The 10,360-nt window shown below is 42.2% G+C and overlaps 1 pseudogene; it reads left to right on the forward strand.

Annotated features, from left to right (window-relative positions):
• The first annotated feature begins 730 nt into the window (after positions 1 to 730).
• On the forward strand, positions 731 to 9,292 carry LOC140526140 (calcium-binding and coiled-coil domain-containing protein 2-like; annotated as a pseudogene).
• The last annotated feature ends 1,068 nt before the right edge of the window (positions 9,293 to 10,360 follow it).

Here is a 10,360-nt window from a genome sequence, read left to right on the forward strand (position 1 = left end):
GGGTTCAAGGACTTCCTTGTTTCCTTTCATATATTTTTCTAGCAACCAATTCCCTTTGATTTTCTATTATAGATCTAGAGTTGAAAGAGACCTCAGAGTTCATCTGGTCTAAACCCTTCATTTTCCAGATGAGGAAGGTTAAGCTCCATAAGATTAGTCAAGTCAATTGAGTAAGCATTAATTAAATGCTTCCTGTGTGCCAGACAGTGTCCTAAGTGTTGGAATACAAAGTGTAAGGGGCGCTGACCGCCACGCCATCTGGGATGCCACACTGACGGACATCAGGTAAACTGAGTCCGGAGCAGGGAAGGGTGAACAAGATGGCGCTGGAAGGGACAGCCCCACCCCGGTTTGTGTTTGTTACTATAGTTCTGGCTTGTGTTCGTTATCATAGTTTCAGGCTTGTTTGTGTGTGTTACCATGGTTCGTTGGGCTGACTGGCGGAGACTATATAATCAGAGGGCTTGCTTGAATAAATCAGAGTTGCTTCATGACCCGCTCTCCCGCCTCATACTTCTGCTTGCAAGCTCCACTGGAGCATGAGCAGCCTCCTGGCCAGGCATAAAACTTGCTCCTCTTGGTGTGTTATGCTGTTACCATAGCAACTTGGCATCCCAACGTGGGGCAGGAGCAGGGCTGGAAGCTAAGCATAGCCCAGCCGAGTGAGTCAGGTTCCCCAGGAACCTAGGCAGTCAGGATTCACAGAGTGTGGTGTAGAGGAGCTATCAGGACCGGGTTAAAAGCGGATGCCTGAGTGCAACAGGAGACTGTAGCCTGTCTTCCTCACTGAGTGCCTCCGAGAAATGGACACAGGAGAAGACGTGCGCATCCAGCTTGAGTGAGATGCAGTGTAACTGTGAGTAAAACTGAAATGGGGCAAAGCTCACAAAAGTTGAGTCAGGGTCAGTATACTGCAATAATCTATAAAAAGATCAGGAAACATGGAACCACAGTAAGCTTGAGGAATATAAGGAAGTTTATAGACACCATCTGTGAAATCTGTCCTTGGGTATCCGAACCACCTCCTATGAGTTTAGACTCTTGGGTTATTGCTGGGGAGCAGTTAACATCTTATGAGCTTGAAAATCCAGGTGAGCTGGATTGTCACACATTCAGTGGCAAGGCAGTGCAAATGAGAACATTCACCACAACCTCACGGACAACCCTGTCAGAGTCAGGGAGTAGTACAAGAGAAAACAGCCCAGAAAGGCAGCCAGCACCCATATATCCTAACTTAGAGTTGGAACAAGAGAAATGGCGAGAGAGACGATTTGGGAACTGGGGGAGAACATGCAAGAGTTAACTGAAAAATTAAAAGGCTTGCTGAAAACTGAAAGTAGGGTTAGCTGGAAAGAGGAACTTACTGACAGTGAGAGAAGAGGAAGCATGAAATGTGAGAAAAGAGGAACAATTGTGACATCTAGTGGTAAGTTAGAGGAAGTACATATAATTTCGAAAAATGAGGCAACATCATCATCTAGAGGCAAGAAATCATCATTACAGCAAACTAGAAGAGTTGAGAGAGGATGGTGATTATACTAGCTTGAGGGAGATTGGCGGAGAATGGATAGATGCGTTCCCCATATTGGACGATAAAGGAGCCGATGGCTCCGTGACAAGGACTTGGGCCCATACCAGTCTCACAGATAAAAGAACTTAAAAAGGCTGTAGTAGATTATGGGATAAATGCTCCTTATGTTCTCATAAGATTAAAAGAATTGGCTAATTATGTGTTAACCCCAAATGATTGGAAATTAATCATGAGAGCCATCTTGACTCCCGGACAATATGTTTGCTTTCTTCAGCTACTGGCAGAAAAATTAAGAGCCATAGCAATGAAAGTTAATGTGGGCAACACAACAAATGCCCAAAGGTATTATGATATGTTATTTGGGGCAGGAAAGTATGCAGAAGATGTTAAGCAAATAGAACATGATCTAGGGTTGTATGAGAGACTGGCCCAAGGAGTGGAGCAGGCCTTTAAACTGATACCTGAGAAGGGTCCTAAGAAGGTATCTCTGCAATCATTGAAGCAAGGAAATGCAGAATCTTTTACAGATTTCTGTGCTCGGGTAAATGAGGTTGTCATCAGGACTATGGGTGAAGTAGAGGGTACTGCTGTAGTGATAAAGGACATCCTCCAATCAGGAGCTAATGCAGACTGTAGGAAGGCTATGCTAGGATTACCCAAGAATTGTTCCATTGAGGACATGTTAAATAGGTGTGAGGAGGCAGGATCTCAGACATACGTAGCAAGAGTACAGGCGTCCACCTTTGTAGGGGCGATGAGAAATTATCAAGGAGCTGGATCAAAAATGAGATGCTTTAAGTGTGGAAAAATAGGACATTATAAGAAGGAACACAGTGTATATGGCATAGGAGGCTCACAATGGGCCAGGGAGGTGGCCAGACCAGTACGATGGACCTTTGAGGACAGAACAGGAAAATTCTGGCCCCAAGTATTGGAAGGGCTTCCCATAATACAGGAAGAGACCTGCTTACACAATTAGGGATGAGATTAGCAACAAATTTCTGAGTGGGTCCATTGATGAGAACGCTGTGAGAATTCCACCACCGAAATTACGATGGATTTCAGATGAGCCCATATGGGTGGATCAATGGACCCTAAAACACGAAAATGTTGTAGCCCTGAAAGACCTAGTACAAGAACAGTTAGAATTAGGACACATTGAGTAATCCTTTAGTCCTTGGAACTCTCCTGTATTTGTTATAAAAAAGAAATCTGGAAAATATAGAATGCTGACTGATTTGAGAAAGATCAATGATGTCATATAGGCGATGGGTGCTCTGCAGCCAGGTTTGCCATCACCCAATGCAATCCCCAGCAATTATAAACTTTGGGTGATTGACATCAAGGATTGTTTTTACAGTATTCCTGTCCATCCTGAGGATAGGGAGAGGTTTGCATTCTCTGTACCCAGTGTCAATTTACAGGAGCCATATCATCATTACCAATGAAAGGTACTACCCCAAGGAATGAAAAACAGTTCCACAATTTGTCAGTGGTATGTAGACAAGGTACTACACCCAGTCAGAGAAAGATTTCCCCAGGTGTTAATACTCCATTATATGGATGATATCTTAGGAGCTCATGATAACATTGAGACTTTAGAAATGACATTACATATGACAGAGAGAGAATTCCTCAAGCAGGGCTTAAGAATAGCAGCTGATAAGATACAAAAGGACCTGCCTATGCATTATCTAAGACACACCATATTAGAATATCAAATCCATATTAAACCACCAGTTATACATGTTTCTAAAATTAAGACTCTCAATCATATGCAAAAGGTGATAGGAGAGCTTCAGTGGATCAGGCCACAATTAGGAATACCTACGAGTGAACTACACCCAATGTATGACATACTGAAAGGAGATCCTGACTTAAATTCACCACGAGAATGGACCTCTCAATCATTGGAATGTATCTCAAAAATTCAAACAAAAATCATAGAGGCTAACACCAGGAGATATGAACCAACAGAAAGTATGTAAGTCTCTATACTTTTTACTGTGGAACTTACCATGGGGTGCCTACACCAAGGGGAAGGGGTATTAGAGTACACTCACTTGAAGAGAGTGCAAAACAGGTCTTGTGTCCCTTACTGTATCTTAGTTGCACAAGTGATTTATAAGACAATACAGAGAGTGAGGAGATTGATAGGAAGAGATCCTGATGCCATCTATTGTAGATACACTAAAGAACAAGTAGAGAGATGCTGTACAGAATACCCAGAATGGCAAGTCATTATAAATCAAAACTTCAAAACAGGGAACAAAAATAAGGCTCTAAGCATATACCAGGAAACACCATAGACATGGGCTGAGAAGTACCATGACACCCCGGTAGAAGGAAAGAACGTATTTACAGATGCCACTAACATAAACAGAGCAGCTACAAATGTATATCAAGATAAATGGTTGCAGGTATATAATACTCCATTCTCACCCACCCAAAAGAATGAACTATTTGCGGTCTGGAAGGCTTTAGAAATAGATGAGCCTATCATCGTCATTACTGACAGTCGATATGTAGCTACACTTATACCAGACTTAGAGACTGCCTGCATATCGACACAATTAGAAATTGGACAGCTGCTAGTGGAAGTTCAATATACCATAAGAGGGCGGATGTTCCCATTTCACATTCTACACATAAGATCACACTCCAATTTACCAGGGCCTCCAGCAGAAGGTAATGAGGTTGTGGATCGAGCAGTATCAGGAGGTGTGTACCTAGAAACTACAGAGGAAACTTAGCAAGCTCACAAAAAATTTCACATATCAGCAAAATCATTAAAAGATTTATATAAGCTTACAAAGAAAGAGGCCTGACAAATTGTGAAGTCATGCATAGCATGCGTTCCTTTCCAGCCACCAATGCCATGCAGAGTTTATAATCCTAAGGGATCACATCCTAATGACATTTGGCAAATGGATGTGACTCACATAGCTTCATTTGGGAGGCTCAAATATGTCCATGCGTCTGTAGCAACTTTCTCCAGTTTCATCATAGCTACTGTACACACTGGAGAGGCAGTTAAGGACGTGTGTAGTCATATGCTGCAATGTTTTGCTGCCCACGGTGTCCCATGACTATTAAAAACTGACAATGGCCCAGCATACACTACTTTAGCCTTCCAAAAATTCCTCTCAGAATTCTGAATCTCTCATGTGACTGGGATCCCCTAAAACCCCACAGGACAAGCCATAGTAGAACGTGCGAACCGCACCATAAAACAATATGTCCAAAAACAAAAAGGGGGAGCTTCAGGACCCAGGTCTACGGCACATGACCAATTAAAATTAGTACTGTACACAATTAATTTTTTAAAATTCGATGAGCACGATCTTATGTGCCATGAAATACATGGTCAGTTCAGGCAGACCTCCAGATGATTTAAAGAAAAGATTGGAATGGACGCCTCTGGCCAAGGGACAGACAGCCATATGGTGAGATCAGGAAGGGCAATGGCATGGACAACATACCATAATAACTTGGGGCAAGGGTAATGCTTGTATCTTTACGGGAGACAAGGAGATTTGGGTACCAGGGAAAAGACTACGGGTCGTGCATCACGGGGAAGAAATCACAAGGATTCTGCCAGAGAAAGAAGAGGAAACTACAACGCCTGAGCAGTGAAATTAGTCAGCTGCATCTTATTGCTTCTAACAGTGAGCCAGGCCGAGGACCAGTATTGGACCTTTGGACATTAGTAGACATTTCAACTTTACAGGAGAGGTGAAGGGCTATCCTTGGTGTTTGTATAAATATGTATCAGTGGGATTTAGGGAACAATTGAGGATAGATCACGAATTCTACCAGGCCATTCTAATGTTAAAAAATGATGTAATAGCCATTGGAGATGAACTGCAGGCCACAGAAACACAATTAGCTCTAAGATGTGATTACAGATATCATTTTTGCATGATGAACAAATTGTATAATGATACTGAGTTCAACTGGGAAGAAATAAGAGCTCAGCTGCATGGCTTAACACTCGCCAACGTTTCAAGTGAAATGAAACTGTTGGAAAAATTGGCAGTGGATATAAATACTCAGGGGACGAAAAAATTAATACCTGAGAATTTTGTTTTAGACATGATGCAATTGTTTGGTCATTCCACCTCATTGTTTAAATGGTTAGGCCCGTTGTTGTCAGGAGGTATTGTTCTTTTGATTGTTATATGCCTTATACCAGCATGTCTCAAATGTGCCCTATGAACTGTAAAAGATACAATGTGGATGCTTACTGAAAATCAATTCAAGATGAGAGATGTACAAACCCGTGAAGATTGCCGGGTCTAAAACAAAAAGGGGGAGTTGTAAGGGGCGCTGACCGCCATGCCATCTGGGACTCCACACTGACAGACATCAGGTAAACTGAGTCTGGAGCAGGGAAGGGTGAACAAGATGGCGCTGGAAGGGACAGCCCCACCCCTGGTTTGTGTTTGTTACTATATTTTTGGGTTTGTTTGTGTGTGTTACCACGGTTCATTGGGCTGACTGGCAGAGACTATATAACCAGAGTGCTTGCTTGAATAAATCAGAGTTGCTTCATGACCCGCTCTCCCGCCTCATTCTTTTGCTTGCAATCTCCACAGGAGGATGAGCAGCCTGCTGGCCAGGCATAAGACTTGCTCCTCTCTGTGTGTTATGCCATTACCATAGCACAAAGAAAGGCAGAAAATGGTCCTAGCCTTGAAGGAGCTCACAGTCTAAAAGTCAAATAGGATTTTCTTTTTGTTCCTGTTCATTCTAGAAGTTTGTCAAATAGAAAAATAACATGGTCACACCTGCACTTTATGTTTAAAATAGTATTTTATTTTATTCTGATTACATGTAAAGGCAATTTTCAACATTCATTTTGTATAAGATTTTGAGTTACAAATTTTTCTTTTTCTCCTTCTTCCCAAGATAGCATGAAATCTGATATAGGCCATACATGTCAGTCATGTAAAACATTTCCACATAGGTCATATTTTCAAGGAACAGAACAGAAGAAAAAACACATGGAAAGAATAAAGAAAGTAAAAAAAAATCCAGCCTCTGTCAGTTCTTTTGCTGTGGACAGCATTCCCCATCACGAGTCTTTAGGAAATCCAGGCCCTTCAGAAAGAGCAATTTGACATCTGAGTAGAGAATGGTCCAGAGTGGGGAGAGACTGTGAGGCAGGGAGACCCTTCAGCAGGCTATTGTAATAGTTCTGGCCTAAGATGAGGAGGGCCTGGGCCAGAGTGATTGCCTTGTTGCAGGAGAGAGGAGGGCGTATGTGAGAAATGTTGCCAAGGTCGAAAGGATAGGACTTGACTGGATGTGGGAGATGAGAGTGTAGAGTCAAAGCTGACAAGGATGTGAGTCTGTAACTGAGAGGAAGGTGGTACTTTCCACAGCCATAGGGAAGTGAGGATGGGGAAAGGGTGATGTTGGAGGGTGTCGTAAGTAGTAAGCTCAGTTTTGACATGTTGAGTGTAAGACATCTGGAGTACATCCATTTTAGGAGTGTCCAATAGGCAGTTAGAGATGGGAGAATGGAGGTCATGAAAGAGGTTAGGGTTGGACAAAGAGATAGAAAAGTCATCTGTTTTGAAATGATAGTTTAATGTGCGGGAGCTGAAGAGACTGCCAAGCTAAATAATGTAGAGGAAGAAGAGAAAAGGGCCCAGACAAGAGCCCAAGGTCACAAGGTAGTAAAGGTCAGAGGTTAGGTTTGAACTAATGTTCTCTGATTTCAAAGCCAGTAATCTTTCTATGGGTAACACGTTGCCCAAAATAGAGGGGAAATGAAGCCCCCCTGGCTTTGCCCTGTCATTTATTGTGAAAGTGTCTTTTGTTACTCCTTTGCAAATAATGCTAGCTTTCAGTCTTAGATACATACTTCTATCACATTCACAACAACAAAAATGTCATACATACATATAGGTCAAATATTTATGGCAGCACTTTTTATGGCAGCATAGAAATAGAAACAAGATGAGCGCTCATTGTCTCCTTAGTGGAGAAACCATATCGTGTTATGTAAATTTAATGAAGTGGAAGAAGTCAGAAAAGACATGGAAGACATTAACTATTATAAAATGAAATAAAACCAAGAAATCATTATACAGAATAATTATAACAATATAAATGGGAGGAATAAATCAACAAAAACTGAATGCCATAAATTAATGACCAAACTTGGGCCCCTTAAAAAAGGTGAGGAAATAGACATCTCCCCACTGCAGCAGCAGAGGATTATGGGTATGAAATGATACATATACCATCAGACACAGTTGCTGTATTGGCTGCTCTTGGTTGTTTTTTCTCCTTTAAATAATTGTTCAAAAGGTTAGGGGTGAGAAGGGATGTATCCATTCATGAACATAATGTAAAAAGAAAAGATCAATATGTTGTGTTTTTTTAAAGCAAAGGAAACAGTATTTGCAGTTAGAAAATCTTAAATAACCAACACAGAACTGTATGTTTTGAAAAGGGAAGTAACAGGGAAGCAACGGAGCTTAATGAGTATATGTGGGAGTCCCTAACCTGTGAATGATGGATTGGTGTGGGGAGACAATTTGGAAACTTTGCAATAATCATAAAGTGATGGAGGCCTGAATCAGAAGGGGTCAACACACACACACACACACACACACACACACACACAAACTAGTATGTGAGTGGATATGTAGGGAGAGTGAAGATGACATTGAAGTTTCAGACTGATTACTGGATGGATGTTGATACCCTCATTAAGAATAGCAGATCTGGGGGTGGAGTGGGTGCAAAAAAGTTCAGCCTCCCCTTCCCTGCCTCCCCTTCCCTGTGCCCCCCAGCCCTGGTTGCTGTTGCAACAACGTTGCTTGTGGCTGTTGGGAGACTCCCCCACCATGGAAGAGACAGGCAAGAACCCCCAATGTCAGCCATCCTGCTGGATCTCTGCCATTTCTTTGAGATTATATTTAACTACCTGGAAAAATTTTCCATCCCTAGAGGAGACATCACATGCTATTAGATCCTAACTGAGCATTTCATTCTCCACAGGAAAAATGGTTGGCATCTTTTGGGGAGGATGGAAGACAACCAAAGAATACGACATCTTTATGAGTCCTGCTTTGCCTGCTGTCTTCCACAGAAAATTGTCTTTGCAGCACCAAGTACAGTTTAAAGCTTCCTACCTCCCCAGTTTAATGGTATTTTTTTGTTTTGGGGGGCAGTGTCCCTTTCCAGTTCCATCCAGAAAGTGAGGAGGGCATGCTTGTGGTCACCACTCAGGGAGAGGAGCAGGAGGAGACTGAACAGCTCAACCGGGAACTGCACCAACAGAACCAGGAGCTGAGAGGCACCTGTGTTAGCCTCCAGAAACAGAAAGGCATGCAGGGTGAACTCCAAAAGGCACAGTGAGTGACTGTAGGGGAGACTAGAATCTCTTACAGACATCACTGATTAGCAGAGGATTAGTGAACTGAATGAAGAGAATGAGGGTCTGAAAGGACCAAAAGGCAGAGAGAAAACCTGTTCAGCTTAAAGTGCAGAACCAGGATGAATCCTCAGAAAATGAGCACCAGGGTGAAGAGCAGCCTTGATCACCTTGATCAGCTTCAGGCACAGATTTCACTTCTGGATAAACAAGAATAATGGATACTTACAGTTCTGTTCTTTCTTGATTGCTGAAGAAAAATAAAATCACCTAGTGAAAAAATAGTAGGTATGGGGGAAATGGCTATGAGATATGAGAAATGGGATGTCAGAAACAAGTCTGGAAAACACTGGATGATAAGACTAGAAGGCCTGTATAAAATAAAATAAAAATGGGAAATACTAAAAATTCATTAGGAAAAGCACCTAGCAGGACACACCATGGCCAAGGCTACCCTTGATATTATCTTCTATAGGCTGAGAAGTTCATATTAGAGGATACTACATTAGTCTCAGGGGTTTTAATAAAGGCCTCTCCTGTAGTAGAAAATTAAGAATAGAAACAAAGAAGCACCATGAGAGATGCACTAGAGATGCGTTTAGCAGCACCTAGGAGATGGTCAAGGGAAAGGAAAGCTTAGAGATAACAGCAGGATTTCCACAGGAGAGGCTGAATGAATGGAGGTGGCTTTGATCAAGACCGTAAAATTACAAGTTATGTTTTCACATAAAAAAAAAATAGTTGAAAGCATCCTGTGATCCAGGTACTCTGCTAATCTGGGGGAATATATAGAAAGGCAAAAAACATTCCCTGCTCTTGAGCTCAGGGTGCAAGGGAGGAAATTGAAGATAACCTCTGAGGGAATATACTGACATGAAGGAGGACTTGAGAGGGCTTCTTGCAGAAGGTGGGAGTTTAGCTGACACTTGAAAGATGTTAGGTAAGTTAGGAGGAGAATGTGCTTGAGGCATGGAGGACAGCCAGTGTTAATGCTGGAAGTTGGGGGATACAGTATTAGGGATCAAAGAGTACATCAAGGCATTAAAGTGTAAGAAGACTGGAAAGGTATGAAGCAGACAATTTATGAAGGGCTTTAAGAGACAAACAAAGGATTTTATATTTGATTCTAAAGGCTCTAAGGATCCAATGATTAGTGGAATCATCTTTGAAGATGTTTTTGTACATTTTGTATATTATTTTTTGTGTTTTGACCCCAGAGTAGGATTCCATGCTTGCCATGGTAATCAGGCCAGGGTTGGATAAACAGACAATTTTTAGAGCACCTTTTCTAACTCCCTTTCTCACACCAGGAAGTGAGCAGTGGGATCCTTAAAAGGCTGCTCAGACACACAGGGGGCTGTGGAGTTCCACTGCTGCTTCCAGTGAGAAACGACACTATGGCCTGGGCTGCCTGTGTTCAGGGTTGTGACTACAGC

The sequence above is a fragment of the Notamacropus eugenii genome, chromosome 2 (assembly GCF_028372415.1).
Source record: "Notamacropus eugenii isolate mMacEug1 chromosome 2, mMacEug1.pri_v2, whole genome shotgun sequence".
NCBI classification, from domain to species: Eukaryota; Metazoa; Chordata; class Mammalia; order Diprotodontia; family Macropodidae; genus Notamacropus; species Notamacropus eugenii.